The 21,868-nt window shown below is 39.8% G+C and overlaps 1 pseudogene; it reads left to right on the top strand.

Moving 5' to 3' along the window:
• LOC149169272 (pyridoxal kinase-like) overlaps positions 1–19,122 on the top strand; it is a 29,713-nt pseudogene extending 10,591 nt beyond the window's left edge.
• Positions 19,123–21,868: the final 2,746 nt, after the last annotated feature.

Raw genomic sequence — 21,868 nt, 5'->3', positions numbered from 1 at the left:
ACATGTTCATGGCAAATATGTCTCCAACACATCCTCATGTATTCATGTCCGACATGTGAAAAAATTGAAATGCAAGCCATTTGATCGTGTCCAATTACATAGATTTCAAGTAAACAAGCCCACAAGTTCAATGTCATCACAATTCATCTCGAGCAAATTGTTCTCTGATGTATGGCATCACATAATCCTTTACCTCTTTTCCAAGTGCAAGACATCATTGTATGTGAGTTGAACACAAATCAATGGCACTCATAACAGCGCCTTCCTTCAAACCCAAGAGTAACAAATCAACTCTTATTATTTTTTAATTTATTTTTCACGAAAGAGAAGAATTTTTTTTGCTCTTATGTTTATCAAGTATATCTTGTACAAGAGTTAGAGAATTATATTGAGTTACAAAAGAGACCAAGGATGAAACCCCCACCGAACTTTTGCACAAAAACAAATAGTTGCATTTGGAGGGAAAATACATGGGAGAAAACTGAAAATAAAATAAAATACGATAGACTAGGCAAAATAGTTTTCACTCCAATATTTCTTCAATAGGCCCATATCTTTTTTAACCTAGTTAATGAAGTATTATTTTATTTTAGCACTAGCCCTCACACTTTGTGTACCTTCCAAGGCACTTTGGATTCCATCGCCTACATATCATAGTTTCTAGTGCATATTTTTATCACGGTTAACTCTAACTCGAAAGAGGAATTGTGTATTCAAAAAAGTCAAGAGAATAGCATTTCCTCACACATTGTTAATGACAGATTTCATAATGAAGTTGTTTCCTTTCACAGCATTAATGACAAACATCGCATTGAAATTACTTCACAACATAAATGCAAGATACTATTGACCAAATGCAAAATGTGAAGGCAATGTTTAAGAAGGAAACTTATTTATTGTAGAAAACTAATACCCAAGTACAAGATGAAATCCGTTTTTTGAGAAGTTTATTTGCCAACAACATGAAAATGATATCCCACTTCAAAGTGACAACATCTAACTCTTCCAAGTCTTTGAGTATCTAGGCTTGAAACAAGATTATGGTCCCCTCCTCCTTCTACTAGAAGAGAAGTACAAATCCATCCAAGATCTACACCCCAATCAAGGTTCATATGAAAATAACTTAACTATGTGTTTTCTTTTGCTTTTTAGTATAACAATATTGTGAAAAGTTGGATGCAATGTCTTAGTGAGCTTGAAAACACTTGTGCTTATGACTTCCAAAAATCTTGTATCAATAAAGAAGGAAACACTACTTGACATTTGCAAAAGGACATTCAATTATCTTCTTATCAACCTCCTCATGCAATCTTAGTTACCCATGAGTTGTCTTCCCCTAATGTAGAAAGGGAAACTAGAGACTTTGGTTCTACACAACTTTGTCAAACGTAGGGTATAATGATGGTGGGTTTAGTAGAAATGAATGACAAATTGTTAAACCTATTATACCCACAATGAAACCATTGCAAGTATATATTTGATGTCACGGCTTCATCCCCATAGAGAAGAGCCATAAATCTCCTAAATACTTTTATTTCACATGAAATGGATCTTGCATTATCTCATGATTCATCTATGTCGAAACTTTAATCCTATATTGCTTCATACTAACCAAAACTTGAACCTTCTATTCAACAAGTTCTCAACTCTTCACCGTCTACATCTCAACAATATAGGCATCTTAATTGTTGGGGCTGGGGCAGGTGGGTCCATTCTCACTCTCCATCCATGGACAATTCTACCAACAACTTTTACAAATATTTAATTAAAAAACATAAAAGGCAAAATTATAAATCAATGCCCACAACTATGATTGATTGTGGTTGGATGGATGATTAGTTATGGTGTCATTTGACAACTTCGTACTAACTTGTGTAAATCACTATCTAGTCACAATGTGTTCATCACTCTTTTTGATTGATTGATCATTAGCAACAATGTTTGTGCGTTCAATGGAAACATTTATTTGTTGTTTAATTTTTTGCGTGCATATAATCTAACATCAACACCACCTTATTGCATATGATATTTAAAGCATTTGTCGAGCCCTTTGACCTTCATGAGCACATGGTCAAGTTCTTGATTTGCTTGTTTGAACCAATCTTGTTGGATATTCAACAGTCTTGCCCTACAAGCATCTTCATCCAATCACTTTCAGCACAAGCACGGTCTTTACCACCTTCTATGTTATATTTGGGCATTGTTCTTTGAAAACATTGTGGAATTTAATTTCTTTCTCATCACTTGGGCATATGTTCCTTTGCACTTGAATTTGCATTTACATGCCTTTTGTTTCAACAATTTCAAAGAGGTTGTGCGAAGGTGTTTTTAGAGGCTACATTGTTGTAGCAGGTCATCTTTTCTTTGCCAACTACAAAGAGGTTGAAGTGAAATTCTCTGTGAGGCTACAATGTGGCCAATTAACTCCCCATTGAAAGCTTCTTCCCCACTCATTGTTGCAGTCCTGATGTTCCAGGTGTGGGTTATAATTTTATTCCTTTCCCAATTAAACATTATTGGAGGATTATCATGATGTTTATTTGGCTAATTTCCTTCTTACCACCTCTTTCCCAAGAGCATACTAATGGAGGGTGATGCGATATGATACTTGCTCAAACACACTATTGTTCTGCCTTGTCTTTATTTCTAAGTTTGAATGGGACTGGTGGTAGAATGGTGCATAAGTGCATTTTTGTGGCCCCTTAGTAATCATTTAAATTATTTATGATTCACCCTTCGTGAGCAATTATAGCGCATTGACAATTCATGCGGTAGTAGTTAATCTTGACATTATATTCCTTAATGGTAATTGATCTCATATATAATATTAGTGAGTGACTAATTATTCCACAATGATTTTTAAGGCTAAGGATCAATAATCTAGCACTAGCACATACTAAATGTTCTCACCAAAACTGTAACTCACTCGTGTATATGATATTAATGTTCAATTGGGTACCCATTATTCCACAATGATTTTTAAGGCTAAGGATCAATAATCTAGCACAGTACATATTAACTGTTCTCACCAAAACTGTAACTCACTCGTGTATATGATATTAATGTTCAATTGGGTACGAGGGTACCCACCACTCGCATCGATCTTTAATGTGATGTGCTTCTACTTGTTTTGGGTTATTGACCCCTATCTTCAACAATCTGCTAACAAGAGGGAAAGGGAAAAAATGAAACCACATATAAAATCCAAAGTTTACTATAATTAGTAATTTCTGGAAGATACTATTCTAAGTTTCTGCTACGGGGTAATGAACAGCATTTTATGCAGCATGATGCTAGGCTGCCAAGTAATCATTTCTGGAGTATATTGGCATTCTATTCTTCAATATTATTGAAACAATGTTATCGCTAGGCTGCCTCGTAATCATTTCTCAGGTATGTTAGCCTTCTGCTTTTTAATATTTATTAAAATAATGCTCTTGCTCCGCTGCCTCGTAATCGTAATCATTTCTATAGTATGTTGGTCTTCTTTCCTTCAATATTTATTGAAATAATGCTCTTAGAACCTTCATCTGAAATTCATGGTTTCCTGATCTACAATGGACATGGCTATACCAATGTTCTATAATCGGACTCCGATGCTTTTAAATAATTGACCTGATATTTTTTTAAGAATTCAGTTCAAATATTTGATCCAATTTTATTGTAATGTGTGCTTTTAACCAGATCTTGTATTTTGTAATGATTTGATCTGCACGCTCACATAATTTTTGTTTTCTTCAGCTACTTTCTAAGGAAATCAATCGCAATGAAATGCAATATTTGGAAATCTTCAAGATATATAACATCTAAATGGTTAGATGTGGACATTAGATAATCAATGGATCCCTGAACCCCTTCCGGCCAAATAATACACTCAAACTTCCGTTGGAAGATCGAAAGATGGACTTACACAAATTTGAATTAAAATATGTTACTTAAAATTTCCCCTTCGTATGTTCCAAACCAACAACTAATTTCAATGCTCACTTGCAATGATAAAGACTAGAACTTCTTTATACCCAAAACTTAAGTATTGGTTGAACAAGATGCAACTCCAACAATTCAACTCTGAGCTCAAATCTGTTTTGACACTAGAAACCAGCTTTTTAAATGTTATACTGTTAAATTATGGTATGTTCTATGCTTAGAGCAGTTTACTTCTTTTCTCCTTATTAGCCACAGATTAGCAATCACATATACATTAAGCAAAGTGCAGATAGAACATTAAATGATCAACAGAAAACAAGCCAAGACAAGAGACACAATATGTGATGGCTAACCAAGGGCAAACCCCAATGCGGAGAAACCCTTTGATCAAATATTCTGTTATCTTCAATAGTTCAGCAGAGAGAAATAGTACAAAATCAGAATTCTGTAATTTTATATCAGCAGCAGCAAACCCTAGATCAGCAAAGTCAAACTTGGTCAAATGAGTTGAAATTGACCTCCAATATGCTTGGTCAATTTCCGATCAACTAGCCCTCTAACAGCTTGAAGAAACAACCCTTGAACAGCCCCAAAAACACAGTCAAACTACTGTTGACTGAAGTCAACCTACTGCCCAAAACTAGGGCAGTCAACGTTGGTCAAACTTGTGGACGGATTGCCTCGATTTTTGTGCCAAAATCTGCGACTTGTCTAAGAGAGGCAGCTGGTGGGCTCCAGTATTGTAGCAATAATGCTACAACTCCTGGAGCTTCCTTCTCTAATTTTATCAACCCGGTAGTTCGTAACAAACTTGGAAGCGACGGTGCTGTATGCACAAGTACTAGCTCTTGTCGCAGTTGTCACTTGGTCAGCTGGCACAAGTCCGCTAGGACTCAAGCCAACTTCTATATGTTCTCAGAAGAAGCTTTTTAAATGATGAACGAAAGCTATCTCAAAGGAAATTAACCTACTTTGCAAGAATGAACTGAAAGCCAACAAAACATGGAAACCCTAATAAACCCTAATTCAACCAGCTTAATCCTTATGATGCAATGGTGGGAATGCAACTTCTAAAAGTGATGCCATTACTTCTAATGAGATGAGATGCATGTGTCTAAACTACTTTCATCTGAAGAGAACATGTTTTTGTATTTTTGCTCAAGTTGTTGGAGTTATTATGACTGTGCTTCTTACTGGGTCTTGACTGTGCAGGGGTAGATCAAGGGGAGGAAGGCTTGGAAAAGGTCAGGAGGACTTCTGAGAGGGTCCAAGGGATCCCTAACATCATTCCACAGAAGTTCACAAAGTTCAGATGCCTGACAACCGTGTTTGCAAGCTTCTACAGGATGTCTGCAGGGGATTCTACAGGAAGTTCAGGATTTCTACAGGAAGTCCCGTAATTTCTACAGGATGTTCTGCAATCGGAGTTTTGGGTGATGGATGAGTGAATGAGCTGTGTGGGTGGATAGGGAGGTAGGAGGGGAGCTTGTAATGGCTTATGGACAAAGAGGTGAGATGGAGAGGGGGTGTGTAAAGCTGGTTGGTCTAGAGGAGGGTAGAGGCAATGGAAGGCCGAAAAGATAAAACAACGTGGATAATAGAAGAGTTGGGAGGCAAATGATCTAACTGGGAAATAATTAGATGGCCTAGGTACGGCTTAGAAGGATAAGGAAACGATGGAGTGGTGCTGCGCAGTGTAAATGAAACAAATCACCCCTGTCTTGCGTATAACCGAAATGTCATCAACCTACTCTAACTGTTTTATTAAAAACCAAAGAACAGCAATGTCGTTTTTAAGGGAAAATCGTGCATGGTGCTGAAACAAAGAGTTAGTGCTCAAGATCTAAATGCATGGACACTTCTACAAACGGAAATATTACGTTAAAGCTTGCATGTAAAACTGTGTTTTTGGTAGTTGGCACGATCTGCACTCCCAATCTCTAAACAGAGGTGGAAGTGAGTGTGCAATCAACCTTTTTTGAAGCTCTGATTAACTCTAATCTCCTTACTCTAATCTAAACTATTGAAAGCAACTTTATCCATAAAACTAACCTACTTAATCACATCAAGAAATTCAACTCAGCAAACTGTGTTTCCAAATGCATGTAAAGGGAAAGAAATACAATGCTGAAAGAAAAGTAACAATACAAAGAAAGGAGGTCTATTGCTCTCAGGTTGGGCCCAACCCTGAGAGCTATAGCTCCTCTAAGAACTCAGAATTGAACTCAAATCTGCCTGCCTTTTATTAAAAGATAATAGTCATCAGTCTCATAACATGCCAAAAATGGCTTACAAAAAGCAAAACAGAGCTATAGCTCGTAATTCAGAATCTGCAACAAAGGTTCAAAAGTTTTTTTCCGAAGGCTACAGCCTCAATATTTATACATTATGAGGGCCAAGCTGGCCTCCTAAATTAGTGGGGCTTGGCTGACCAACTAAAAGTAAACTGTTGTTCCCTTAGAATCCGTTGGCTGCCTTCTAGCTCGGTGGTGATAGCTGTTGGAGCTCGGAGTTGTGGGTGGAGATCACGAGGAAGGCCATTCAATGGCGTGGACAACCTCCGTACAAAACCTCAATGCCACCTTGGCTGTCTCCTAGCCTTCATCTGCGTAGTTTTGCTCCATTTAATGTCAAAAAAACCTGAAATAAACATGTATTAGCCACCTAGGAATAGTGACTGTCCTTCATTCGTACAAATAACATAAATATACTAAAAAATGATGCATAAGTCGTGAAAAATGAAGGGTTGAGCAAGGGTAGTGAGGCCAAATGAGCCCAAAATGTTACCAAATTTGGGGCTCATCAGCAGCCACACCAAAACCGCACCCTTGATGACTCAACGCTTGGTCAACGCAGGTCAAAGAGACCTTTAGCAGCTTCTGCATCCCCCTTGCCCTTATGCGTCCTCCTTCCCATGTGTGAGTTGCTCCTTGTATAACCCAAAGCTAAGGAGAGAGGGAAGAATGAGTGAGATGAAATGATGAGAAAATGAATCAACCTCTCTTGTATTTATATGATTCACTAGGCATGTGTGCCACACATTTAACTGTTGGCCGACCTTGACAATTTGTCAAGTAAATACAAACAAATTCATATCTCCATAAATACTTGTCGGAATCGGATGATCTTTAGATCAATCCTACACCTCTCGACAAGAGGAATCTAGGAAAAATATCCGTTGTCATAAATGAGGTGACCCACATGGAGTTTGGCCCTATTTGCCAATTTTAACACTCCCTCTCAACTACGAGAACTCCATCTACAATCCGTCTCACAGTGGCTACTATCCCAGCCATCAAATGCACTACCCTGCACTGCTTGGCCCTGCTCTGCTCGAACTATGAAGAAGAAGAAATAATCGAGTTTGTATCATACCATCCTCCACTGACCCGAAGTCAGTCTCAGAGTGTGTCATACCACTCTCACTGATCCCAGATCAGTATCATTGATCTCAGATCAATGGAGGTCATCCTAGCATAGGGAGTACAATAGATAAAACGATGCGTCCATCGATAGTACTACTAATGGTCCCTAACCCCATTTCCCTACTCATTGATCAGACGAGAGGTACTTCCCATGAGTCCCAGACTGCATGGGTAGGATGCCTCCACAAGAGAACTAATCATCTCGTCCACAGGAGAACGAATCATCTTGTCCAACAGTCACCAATGGAGAACTAATCATCCTGGCCCACAGGAGAACTAATCATCATGTTACACAGTTGCCACGGAGAACTAATCATCCTAGCCCATAGGAGAACTAATCATCATGTTCCATAGTCATCACAGAGAACTAATTATCATGTTCCATAGTTACAATGGAGAACTAATCATCTTAGCCCACAAGAGAACTAATCATACTGTTCCACAGTTGCCACGAGGTGTCACAAGGGAAGGTCGAACCTTTCACCCTGTACATAGTGCACCACCAGGGGATGGTGAGTCGCCATGTGGTCGCATGTCGCTCCAAGTACCCCACGCCCCCTGGAGCTCCGAGAGCTCAATACATCATTCTCCATCCTCATACGAGGGTCTCTGAACGACACCAAGTCGTTCTCAGAAAGTCAAGAATTTGACCTTTCCCAGGGGCTTTGTGAAAATGTCAGCGACCTGTTCATTTGTACCGATATGTTGGAGCCTTATTGCTCCCCGTTGCACCATATCCCAAATATAGTGGTACCTAATATCGATATGCTTGGAGCGATCATGAAATACGGGATTCTCTGATAAACGAATCTCGCTCTGCTGTCACACAAGATCACGGTGGTATCCAATGTAAATCCAAACAGCTCACTGAAGAGCTTTCACAACCAGACCGCTTCACAAGAGGCCATACTAGCAGCAATGTACTCTGCCTCAGCGGTGCTCAAAGCCACCGACTTCTGCTTCCTACTCATCCAGGATATCGAGGCAGATCCCAAAGAGAAACAACACCCAGAAGTGTTCTTTCGGTCCACCAAACTGCCTGCCCAATCAGCGTCAGTATATCCATGTAGTCTCACATCTCCGACAGTGTATCTCAACCGATGAGTGATTGTGCCACAAAGATATCTCAACAGATTCTTGGCACCAATCCAATGTGAGTGGTGAGGCTCAACCATATGTTGACTCAACGTGTTGACTGCAAAACATATACCCGAACGAGAGTTCACCAAGAACATCAATGCTCTAATGAGTTGACGATACTTGGTAGCATTTCGTAAAATGGGTCTGGCAGCACTACCGCTTAACTTCTTGAAGTCAAGCTCCATCGAGGTAGTCACGCGCTTGCAGTCCACCATATCGAATATCTCCAATATCTTCACCACATATTTTCCTTGACATAGAAAATCTCCCCTGGCTTCTGCCAAACTTCTAGTCCTAGGAAATAGTGCATCAGTCCTAGGTCCTTCATCTCAAATTCAGAAGCCAACTCCCTCTTACATTTGTGAATGAGAGGCTTTGCATCTATTAGAAAGAGGTCGTCAACGTACAGCACCAATATGAGAGGATTGTCATCTTCAACATTAAAGTAAAGGTTAGGGTCGGCTTCACTCCTAGTGAATCCCAGCTTCATCAAGTAGCTATCGATTCTCTCATACCACACTCGGGGTGCTTGCTTCAGCCCATAGAGGGCCTTCTTCAACCTGCACACATGAGATTCTCGATCATGAATCTCAGATCCTTCGGGTTGCTCCACATAAACCTCCTCTTTGATCGAACCATGCAAGAATGCGGTCTTGACATCCATCTGATGTAGGTTCCATCCTTGCGAAGCAGCAAGGGCTATGATCGAGCGGATGGTGGTATATCAGGCAACAGGTGCAAATATCTCGTCATAGTCTATACCTTCCTTCTGAGAGAAGACACGAGTGACAAAACGAGCCTTATACTTTTCTGCACTTCCATCAACTGCATGCTTTATCTTGTAAAGCCATTTCGAAGTGACAACTGCTTTGTCCTGGGGTTTGGGGACCACATCCCAGACATCGTTTTTCATGATGGACTCATATTCCTCAGTCATAGCATCTTTCCATATTTGATGCTTGACAGCTTCTGCAAATGACGAAGGCTCATTTTGGATGATCATGCTCATGATGCTCAAGTATCCCTAATACCTGGTCGACTTCTTACTTTCCCAGAAGGTTCCCCTAGGTGCAACATGCCCTTCAACATCACCAAGTGTCCCCCTAAGCCATGAAGACCTCTTCCTAGAAGAGGAAGGCTCTTGCAAAGGGGGATCAATAAGATCCATAAGTTCTTCCACATCAAGCATCGTCTCATCTTCCTTTTCTTTTGGTTCCCTGGTGTCAGCTTCTTTAGATCCCCTTTGAGTAGGAAGACTGTCAACTTTGCTAAGAGCCATATCTTCGTCAAAGGTGACATCATGGCTAATTTCGATTTCCCTTTGACTAGCCACATAGATTCTATAACCCTTAGTGTTTTCGCTATAACCCACGAAGATTCCTTTCTTTCCAGATGCACCCAATTTATTCCTCTTCTCCTTCGGCACATGAGAATATACCGAACTTCCAAAAATTCTAAAATGAGATACGTCAGGTTTCTTACTAGTGAACATCTCTTCGGAGTCTTGGAAACCAATGTTTGATGAAGGCATCAATTTTGTACATATACAGCAGTATTCGCAGCGTCGGCCCATAGAAACTTTGGAAGTCTTTAATTAGGAAGCATAGCACGGGCAGCTTCCACTTTCGTAGGATTCTTCCTTTCCGCCACACCGTTCTACTCAGAAGTATATGGTGTTGTAGTCTCCCTCTTAATGCCAGACTCTTTGCAAAAGTCATGGAACTCATTGGATTCATACTCAGTCCCATTATCACTCCTTGAGATCTTGATCTTCTTCTTGGTTTGATTCTCAATCAAGGCTTTGAATTGACGAAACCAAGTGAACACTTCATCCTTCTTTTTCAAGAAGTATATTCAGGTCTTGTGAGAATAATCATCTGTAAAAGTAAGGTAATATAGATATCCTCCCAAAGAGTTCACAGGCATCATACCAGATATGTTTGAGTGAACCAACTGCAATATATCGGAGGTCTTGCTTTGGCTTGAGGGGAATGGTCCCCTTTTGAGCTTCCCTTCGGCACATCCAGGACATACACCTTCTTGCTCTACTTGGAACTCGGGCATCCCTGTCACCATTTGTCTTGCATTGGGTAGAGCTTTATAATAAAGGTGAGCAAACCTCCGATGCCATATAGTTCGGACTGAAGTGATGTGTCAAAAGACATGACACCCAGCGGAATTCCTTCGACCTGATATAATGAATTTACTCAAAACCCAAGAGTGAAAGCTTCCTTAAAATTCTTTTTCCATAGACGTACCTTGCCATCAATGAAAGTTACCTTGTAGCCTTTATCCTCCATTGCCGAAACGGACACCAGGTTCTTTTTGAGATCAAGTACATATAACACTTTTTGCAAATGAATTGTATTACCCTGATTCAACTGAAGAGTGACATTCCCTACGCCTTTCACGGGATATTTTGCGTTGTCCCCAAAACAATTTCCAGGTTGATCTCCTTTTCTATCATATTGGAGAGAACTTCTTTGTAGCCAATTTCCTAGCGAGGCCGTGGGAGCAGTAATAGAGAGAGCCACTAGTAGACAATATTCATCTTGCTTATTGTTAACAACATTAGATTCATACCTGGAGTTTCTTGCCTTCTTGAAGGGTTGTCCTCTTCCTTGATTTCCAACGTTTCTTTTACCTCTGCCATTGGACCTGCCATTCCTTTAATTGCCTTGAGAGTGATTTTGGTCATCATCATGGTGTGAGTCCCTTTTATCATGGCACTCCCTCTCATAGTGGCCCATCTTGTTGCAATTGTAACATCGACCTTTTCTTCCACCCTAAAGTCCAGCCTTTCCTTTGGATTTAGCCCCATAATTGTTTCTTCTTTTAACATGAGAATAAAAGGCAGAGGGATGGCCTTTAAGTGTGGGCATTTCTTGCTCTTCCATCCTTGTCTCTTCTTGAATACATCTAGCCATCAATTCCTCAAATCCTGGGATGACATTATTGTTGAGAAGAGTAGTCCTAACTATATACCATTTAGGTGGCAGTCCTCCAAGAGTTGTGATAGTCATTTCCCTATCAGGAACTACTTCCCTAATAGATAAAAGATCATTCTTGATCTCGGTGATCCTTAAGAAATATGCTTGCATACTCTCATCTTTACCCTTCTTAATTTCCTTCAGCTCATTTCTAAGGAATGGAACTTGATTTGCATCATTAACTTTAAATAAACTCACCAGTGTATCGTAGATTTCCTTGGAGGTTGTCAGCTCAGAAACATAGGCCACCAGGCGCTTGTCGATAGAGTCTCGAATAATCATCCTTGCTTTGACTTCTCCCTTGGATCACTTGCTTTTGGCAGCAGCAGATGCATTTGATGGAGGCGCAACAGTATTGCCTCTCACATGGTCCAACACTTCCTGATCTTCTAAAGTCAGATCGAAAGACATCTTCCATCCGTGATGGTCAGAGTTCTCATGGAGCTTGTCTTTGGCAGGGAAGAGTGTTGAGGACCCCATGAACTTTTTAGGATAGCCTTGCCAACCTTCTCTTCAGTAATTGCTCTTGCTCTTGCTCTTGCTTGGGCTTTGTCTTCACCTCAGCTCTGATACCATGTTAAATTATGGTATGTTCTATGATTAGTGCAGTTTACTTCTTTTCTTCTTATTAGCCACAGACTAGCAATCACATATACATTAAGTAAAGTGCAGATAGAACATTAAATGATCAACAGAAAACAAGCCAAGACAAGAGACACAAGATGTGGCGGCTAGCCAGGGAGAAACCCCAATGCGGGGCAACCCTTTGATCAAATCTTCTTTTATCTTCAATAGTTCAGCAGAGAGAAATAGTACAAAATCAGAATTCTGTAATTTCATATCAGCAACAACAAACCCTAGATTAGCAAAGTCAAACTTGGTCAAACGAGTTGAAATTGACCTCCAATATGCTTGGTCAATTTCCAATCAACTAGCCCTCGAATAGCTTGAAGAAACAACCCTTGAACAGCCCCAAAAACACAATCACATTGTTGTTGACTGAAGTCAACCTACTGCCCAAAACTAGGGCAGTCAACATTGGTCAAACTTGTGGACGGATTGCCTCGATTTTTGTGCCAAAATCTGTGGCCTGCCTAGGAGAGGCAGCCACACCAAAACCACACCCTTGATGAGTCAACGCTTGGTCAACGCAGGTCAAAGAGACCTTCAGCAACTTCTGTGTCGTCCTCCTTTCCCTAATGCATCCTCCTCCTTCCCACGTTTGAGCTGCTTCTTGTATAACCCAAAGCTAAGGAGAGAGAGGGAAGAATGAGTGAGATGAGATGATGAAAAAATGAATCAACCTCTCTTGTATTTATATGATTCACTAGGCATGTGTGCCACACATTTAACTGCCGGCCGACCTTAACAATTTGTCAAGTAAATACAAATAAATTCATATCTCCATAAATACTTGTCGGAATCGGATGATCTTTAGATCAATCCTACACCTCTCGACAAGAGGAATCTAGGAAAAATATCAGCTGTCATAAATGAGATGACCCACATGGAGTTTGGCCCTAGTTGCCAATTTTAACATATACAATCTAAAAGAGATTTCTGATTTCATCAAACTGCAAATTATAGTGATATCAATATGCAGTTCAGCTGTGAAACACCCAACTGCTTCATCGGAGTTGTGACTTTGGATTCTTATGTCATATCTTATTTGGAAACTCTCTCTGAGATATGTTCCAATTTTTATGAGATATGCAGTAACAAAAGAATACTAACAAGAACCACGGGATCAGAAATTTGAAAATACCACCATGGACTTCTGTCAATCCACTAGCACGGAATAGCATTCCAATCGTCAATAAAAGCGGAAGATAAAATACAGCAAACAATCATAAACAACACAATTATAATTTAATAACTTATAATTAGTAGATCATTACAAAGTAAAATAAAATCCAACTCCAAAATTGATAATGTCATTCTGCGACATGGTGAAGAATGTATACTTTAGCTCAGGTATTATTTGCACACATTTACTGCAGTGCCCTTTAGGGTACATTTTGCTTATGAAAAGTACATGGAAGAATCTTTCGCGGTACCACCAACACCATACAAACAATATCTACCAACCATAAGAACAGTACATGGCTGGCACTTTGTTGATATCATCTCCGATTCCTCCCATTGATTTTCTGAGGCTGTACCACTAACACTACAAAACAATATGTACTGACCATAGGAACAGTACATGGTCGGCACTTTCTTCATATGTTTCCATTGGGGTTTTCAATTTTCATTATTTACAGCCCAATTTTCAGGTGGCTAGGCTTACAGTGAGATGATGCAAAAGTTAGACAATATCTGATCCATCATCCACAAGGGATAACTATCAAGCAATCTAAAAGCTCTTGTAGGAAAACCATGTATGTGTAGAAATATCCTATTAAACCTAAGGATGTATGCAATTTATAATGATTCTAAGGTTCATGAATGGAACATAAATCAATGACCATCATCAAAGCTCATAGTTTCACATCTGAAACTGTCATAACATCTATAATAGTGTTTCCAAATAATTTTTTATTTCGTAACCATCAGTAATCCAACTAATATTTTTGCAAGCCATGAATTGGTATTGCAACCAGCATGACCACAGTAGGATACATTAAGATAATTTCAATCCTAATGTTTAGATTCTGGAATTGGCTTCTGAACCGAAAGAACAGAACACCAGATCTAAGTTACCAGAAACACCCTTGGTGAGGGATATGTGTTCCCAAAACAGCAACGTTTCCCAGACATTTTTGGGCTTAAATGGTCATTTTAGCCCCTGTTTTTCTTTACCTTCCTACAATTTATGGGACTTGTGGGACCCACAAAAACAAAAAATGAAAAGAAATATCGGATAATAAAAAAAGGCCTAAACAGACACCAAACAAAATTGAAAACCGAAAAGTATATTTCTTCTCTAAATCTAGGCCCTAATCTCTCTTTTATTCTCTCATGTTAACGAAGTGTGCAGCAATAAGAGAGCAGGTGTGGGTTTTGAGGGACGAGTCTTTTTGTGTGTGCACTCGTTTGAATGATAGCTGTTTTTATATGTGCACCTAGAGGATAAAAAAGGCCTAAACAGACCCAAATAAAATACAAAACGAAAAAGTATATTTCTTCTATAAATGCAGGCCATAACCTCTCAATTCTTCACTCTTGTGTGAAGAAATGTGCAGCAACAAGAGCGAGTGGGTGTCACTTGTGGGCATCAAGAGTCTTTTGTGTGCCCTCTTGTTTGAACAGGCTGTTTTTATATGTCGCTAAAGGAATTTTGTGAAAGAAGGGCGTTTTTGTGGGCAGCAACAGATTTCTTCACTTTCTTACAATCTTCCTTTTTCTTCCTCATCAAATTTCAATGGCTTCTTCTCAATATCCTACTGATGCATCCAAGGAAGCAACCCCACAACCTCAAGAAATTTCAAGATCCAGAGAATGAGTCAATGACTCAAGAAGAGGACCATCCTCTTTGGAAACACGTTACTAAGTTGCACAGGTGCCAGGGTTCCTGTAGCACAGCTGGTAATCCAGGCCTTCTCTGGTCCTCAGACTACAGGAGTTCACAAGTTTAAACCCACCAGTAGCTACTGCAGGTACTTTTCCTGTTGTTGAGTGTATGATCTCGATTCTCAACTCAGGCCAGCTGTGACAATACTCAGATTTTGGTGAAACGTATAAAGGTAATTCCCCTCCCCCAAAGTGACAGCCAGTATGTCATCTAGACCAAAGCAATTGTGTAGGTAAGGTTGATCTACCACGCGAAACTTAAAAAAAAAAAAAAAGTGGCAGACTTGCCTAGTGGAGGGTCCCAAGAATTTAAGCGTGGCCTGTGAGAGAAAATCTACCAAGGCTCTTACATTTGAAAACAGTCACATATTTTAAATGGACTTAACGGCTGATAAAGTGCAACAAAGGCCAGAAGAGTTGATTGAATATACAAGGAAGCAACACACCAAGCTGACATTGCCCGGGCTGATGGGACTAGAAGAGGTAAGAGTTCCGTTCCCACCCCCCAACCAACATCCACCCCGCAAATATTGTACAGCTGACGAGAGGCAAATAAGAAGCACAAGCCAGGTGCTTTGGAGCAGTGCTATAAGAACCAGACCATACAGAACTGAACTGTCCGGTCCAACCATTTTCAAGCAAAACTGGTCCAAACCATTGCCAAGGACCAGAAAAGGCCAGTTTGGTACCAAACCGACATTTTTTCACTGAACAGGCCAGTTTCGTACAATGCCACCAAGGACCCTAGGAACACAATTTTTTTTTAAAACAATAATTTATGAGTAGGGCAGCCTCACATTCAATCATACAGCCCTACTAATGCTATGTAATTAATGGTAATGTTAAAAAATTAAATAAAAAAATGAAAATGAAAGATAAAGGAGAATGCCACTTTTTTAACATTACCATTAATTGTGTCAAGATGTTTAAGAGTAGTTCCAACCTCATTGGATTTCATAAGGAGAAAGTAGAATTTTAGAACCCACTCAAAATCCAGCAGACTTAACAGTTTTCAAGATTTCAGGATTGGGGGATTGCATATAATGTTCCGGAGAAATTAATTGCCCAAGAGATAAAGTAGCCTATCGATCCCCGTAAGCTAGAGTCCTTGATAAAGGGGAAAGCCCAAAAATACCCAATGTTTGGGTAGTGGAAGGAAAGTTTTGGGGCAACTAGGCAAAAAAACCCCTCAAAGAAATCTATAAATACAAGAGGGTTATATTCATTTCAGACATCAATGGATTGATCATTTATCTCTGTTTTTCTTGAGCCTGAGGCTCTGAGGGTTTTTAGACCTCTTCCCTCCTATCAATTTCGATGGTGAAAGATTCCATCCTAGTTGGTAAACTAAATTTTATCTCTATCTTTCACTGTTGATGTTCTGGCACAGTAAGGACAAATTCTCTCTAAGAAGTTCCAACACTAAGATTGGAATTTGAGACATTGAAGTCCAGCAAAGTAAATAATCAAAGTCTTTGTAGCACGCTAACAAATTTTCTGGGGCAGATGAGATCTTCTGTGAGCTGAAAATCGAAGTCTGCAGCACCGAATTAAAGTTTAGGGCAAGAAGTCCAAATTGTGAGGCAAGGAGAGGCCTTCCGAAGCTGGTTTGAAACATTTTGGGCAGGTCAAATACATCCTCTGTGGAGAAACAGCCTCCTGTACAGTCCTGTAAGATATGCGAAGGTTCCTTTTGTAGCCCATAAATCTTTGAAGCTCGGATCCTGTAGCAAGAAAGACCCGAAATTTCATTAGAACCAAGATCAGTGCAAAGGTACAGGAACAAGGCATGTGAAGGCAGTGATTTAAGTGCAGATCTGAGGCACCCTAGTCCATACAGACTCCAGAGCTCACATAACGTTTTCCTAGTTGTGAATCAGTCAATTCTCTGGTTAGGGTACTACTGTTATGTTCAATTAATTCTGCCTTCTCATTATTGCACATAGATTATACTGTATGTGTATCTGTGGGACAATAATGATGTGTAATTGCTGAATAGTCATATTGTATTGTGGATTTACTGCAATTTTTGGTTGAAGAACTGGATCTATTGCATAACAGTATATGTGGATCTGCTGAACAATAATATTGTATTGTTTATTGTATTGAATCTAATTGATATTATTGCATTATTGAGAAGCCGCACTGTTCACTGAAGGGTACATTAATTGTATTGAATTAAACTGAGGAAAATGCTCTCAAACCCTGGTGCCCTAAGAAACCCTAGGGCAGAATTACGCTAGATCACTACAGTGGTATGAGAGCTGGAATCCTGCCAGCCTGAGGATTAGCAATGGAATCTAGACTATTTGGGTGAGTGACCAGCACTCTTACAAATCTGGATGACAATATGATGGGAGGAGAACTTTTTAGAGCAGGAGATCAACTCTCCTCCCCATCCAAAGATGTCCTTCACTCATTGGAAGAGGTGTCAGCACAACTACAAATGGTGGAACAGCCACCTTCTCAATTGACTCTAGCAGCTATGGTTCCTGCAGTAACAAACTTGGGTGAATACAGGTTGTGGAGGCATAAAGACGAAAAGCTGATGCTCACAGCTACACACTGTCTGAAGGAAGTTTTAATGGTTACGGCCCCTCAAAACCCCTTGTGAAGAGAATCTAATGCAGGAAATTAGGAAACTCCCAAGTACTTTGGACACAAAATCGCTTGAACCTGATAATAAAAGCGTCCAACAGAAGACAGGTATAAGGAAATGGAATTATTTTTGGACTACTTGCAGGAAAGGCAGACCAAATGATATGGATAATAAGCCCAAGCCTGAAAAAAGAGAAATTGAAGCAAAGGCAAAAGCATGGACATGGTTGTATCCCCCTAAAAGGACAGGAAACCCTAAAGAGGAAACCATGACTAGTGGTAGCAGCGCTGAAGGTAAAGATGAAATAAGTCAGCTAAATCTAAGGGAACAGAATGGTCGTCTCAAGGAAGGGGACACCCTTTTTGATAGCAATGTCATTCAAATTCCAGATATGCTGAACGCTGAAAGAGAGAATAAAGTATTCTTGGTATAGAGGAAGGTAAAGACAGTATTACACCCTCTGATAGCGTGATGACAAATCTTCCATCTACAGGGTTTCACCTTGAACACAATTCAATGCCAAAGGCTAAGATTTCAGGGGAATCAAGGCAGCTGGACAGTGTAAGCAATGGTAAAATATGTCCAGGGCGGCCTGAGGATACCATTGCCTGGGAAGAAGGCAACAAGCAATATATAATCTTAGAAGATAATAGGAAGGTCGAAGGCAATATATCAGAGTGGAATTCCTCAGAAGCAAACATACATGATGCTGCCCCAATGGTTATATCATCTGCTTCTGAATTGTCACAAAGCGAGTCAATGGGTACAATAGAAAATCAGCCCACGAAGAAGCCCCCAGTTTACAAATTCACTTGGTCGATTGAGCGTGCTGTCCTAAAGCTTTTCATGTTGTGTCGAGTCAAGAAAGAGGGGATCACCGAACTGACCAATAAAAAGGAAGTAACTATGGACTGTACATTGAGCTCTCATCAGCAAGCCTATTATCAGGCTATCAAGAATAAGTTTTCTATAGCCAAATTACTTGATAGTGCACAAGATCATATAAACTACAAAAAGGTTGAAAACCTCATGAACATTGTTATCCAGATGAGGAAGGTGATCCCATTCAATGCTTACTCCTAATCAATTTGAAGCGGAGAAATTGACGGGTTTCAGTATTTCCTCTGAAGCCGAAGCTCTGAGAGCTTGTAAAGCTCTTCATTATGCCGGCCCTACAAAGGCAGTGATAACGAGCATGGAACTAGAGAGTATGCTGTTTCTAGTGGGCAGTCATGAAAAAATTAAGGGACAACCCCCTGAACAGTTCAAGGTCATAATGCCTAAAATAACAGCATATTTTACTGGTACTGGAGACTTGATGACAGCACTTCTTCTAGGTTGGAGAAAAAAATATCCTGATGAGCTTCAGAAGGCAGCAGAGATCACAGTAGTAAGTTTGCAAGTGGTATTGCACAGAACAATTTGTGATTATAAAGCTGCAGACATTAAACCACATATAGAGCAGTTGGAAATGCAACTGAACCAAAGTCAGAATGATATAAAGAAGCCAAGTCCCGACTCCCACTGAATGTTATCTTTCAGGTCCTTTTGAAGGAGGCTCCATTCATAGGAAAGAGAACTTGGACCATCTACTAATGAGAGAAAAACAGTCAAGGAGGAATGTTCAGAGAAGATGTCTTCTTCCTCTTTTGATTCAGTTGTCACTTCATTGTGTGAGATACATCAAGGATGCAGAGGAAAGGAAAGTCCATGAAACAGAAGGATGTCATTCTGAAATGCAACAACTGCTAGAAAGATATGCAAGCACACTTGGATTTTCCTTTTGATGGAGCACTGGAAGTACTGGACAAAATTTCGCATGATAAATATTCTTTCAAGGAATTGAAGTTAGATATTGTGAATTGGGTAACCTTGGAAGTATTTTACAATGCTCGGAAACTATCTGCTGGGAGCACTGAATCAATGAGCAAGGAGAAATGCTTGATTGTTTAAGAAATGTGGAGAAGTTGATCAAGTTATCTATGAATGAGTTAATTAATTCTTTTGCATCTTCGGAGTCTGTGATTAATGAACTTGTCATGTCAACTTTGTCACGGCTTGTCACTGAATCAATTGCCTGGCATGGGCTTACCCTACAGTCTTGATTCCAATCTGTAAATCCAGCAGGAAGGAAGAAGAAGAGAAGTGGGATAGTTGGAGGCCATGGTGATGGGTCTTTGTCAATAATTGAAGTGATTCAGATTTCCATAGTCTCGTTTAGATCAAACATAGATAATGATGTGTCTTCGTTGGCTAGATATCTAGATATCTAGATAAAATTTAAATCTGAATATCAAAAGTTAGATTTATTACTTTGTCTACTTGACCAGGATGCCAGTTATGAAGGTAAAGTGACTGCTAGACCAGGTTGTGTCCTTAAAGTTTTGGAATCTAGTTCAAGTATGATTTCAAACAGGAAGGTTTCAAACAGGCCATATATTGCAACTTCAAACAGGGCCATTATAAATTGCGACACAACAATTGCTGAGATGCAAAGAATAAGGAATCAGTTTGAGCATTTGCAAGCTGAGTTTCCTTGTTATCGTACTGGAGATGTCTCATCTGCTAAGGTGCAAGTTCTAAAGCACAAAATCTCCTGGCTTTAAGCAGCAAAATGACTTCAAGAAGAAATACAGCGGATTAAGACATATAAAATACAACTGCTATATAAGATAAAGAAAGAGTCAGAACAGTCTCGTCATTGGACAGCTTCTCGTAAGAAGGAGCTCTTTCAGCTTAAGAATGAGGGAAGGAGAAATGAGTATGAGATGCATAAACTTCAAGTCTTAAATCAACATCAGAAGATGGTTCTTCAACAGAAAACTGAAGAGGCTGCCATAGCTTCTAAAAGGTTGAAGAAACTATTGAAGGCTCAAAAAGCTACATCTCATGATAATGGGAGTGCAAGTGGCAACGGATTTATTCAAAGTAACGAGAGAGCTTTGCAACAGTCTCTTCAGCAGGAACTAGAAGAAGTCGTACGTGTGCATGAAGTTCGTTTTGGATATGAAAGGCAAAATGAAAAGGGGGCTGCAATGACAAAGGAACATGAATTTCAAAAAGTCATCAAAATGGTTGAACATCTACCTGATCTGATTTTGAATATCAAGGAAGGAGAACAAAGGGGGCAGCAGCAGAACTTGTCATTGCTCGAGGACAAGCAATGTCGAGAAAGGGGGACTGTAATGTTCCCAAGAAATTAGTTGCCCAAGAGACGAAGCAGGCTATCGATCCCCATAGGCTATAGTCCTTGACAAAGGGGAAAACCCCAAAATACCTAATGTTTGGGCAGCAGAGGGAAAGTTTTGGAGCAGCTGGGCAAAAAATACAAAGTGGTGTGAACTTCACTCAATCAATTAAGGAGAAAAATCCCATCAAAGAAATCTATAAATACAAGAGGGTTAGATTCATTTGAGACATCATAGGATTGATCATTTATCTCTGTTTTTCTTGAACCTGAGGCTCTAAGGGTTTTAAGACCCCTTTCCTCCTATCAATTTCGGTAGTGAAAGATTCCATCCTAGTTGGTAAACTAAATTTTATCTCTATCTTTCATTGTTTCTGTTCTGGCACAGTAAGGACGGATTCATAGAGAAGTTCGAACTCTAAGATTGGAATCTGAGACATTGAAGTCCAACAAAGAAGATAATCGAAGTCTCTATGGCACACTAATGAATTTTCTGCGACAGTCAAGATCTTCTGTGGGCTAAAAATAGAGGTCTGCAGCACCAAATTAAAGTCTATGGCAAGAAGTCTGAATTCTGAGGCCTTCCAAAGCTGGTTTGTAACAATGTTGCGAACATCAGCATCGGGATAAAATCGGCAAGGGTCCAGAAAACCAAAAACTTGTAATAATCGGGAAAATATTGGTAAAAATTGGCAAACATCGACAAAACAAGATACCATCAAAATATCAGTAAAAATCGACAAACATCGGCTAGGCCAAAAAATCGTGATTTCGAGATAAAATCGGGATGTTATCAAGATGTTTGCAACACTGGTTTGTAACATTCTGGGCAGGTCGAATACATCCTCTGTGGTGAAACATCCTCCTGTACAGTCCTGTAAGATATGCAAAGGTTCCTTCTGTTGCCCGAAAATCTCTGAAGCTCGGATCCTGTAGCAAGAAAGAACCCGAAATTTCAGTAGAACCGAGATCAATGCAAAGGTACAGGAACAGGTCATGCAAGGGCAGTGATTAAGTGCAGATCTGAGGCATCCTAAACCATACAGAGTTCGCATAAGGTTTCCTAGTTGTGGATTGGTCAATTCTC

This window comes from Pinus tabuliformis, chromosome 4_2 (genome assembly GCF_031772625.1).
Source record: "Pinus tabuliformis cultivar Carrire ecotype Pingquan chromosome 4_2, CPIR1, whole genome shotgun sequence".
Taxonomy (NCBI): Eukaryota; Viridiplantae; Streptophyta; class Pinopsida; order Pinales; family Pinaceae; genus Pinus; species Pinus tabuliformis.
The sequence above is the reverse complement of the archived record's forward strand: the minus strand, read 5'-3'. Positions and strand labels throughout refer to the sequence as shown.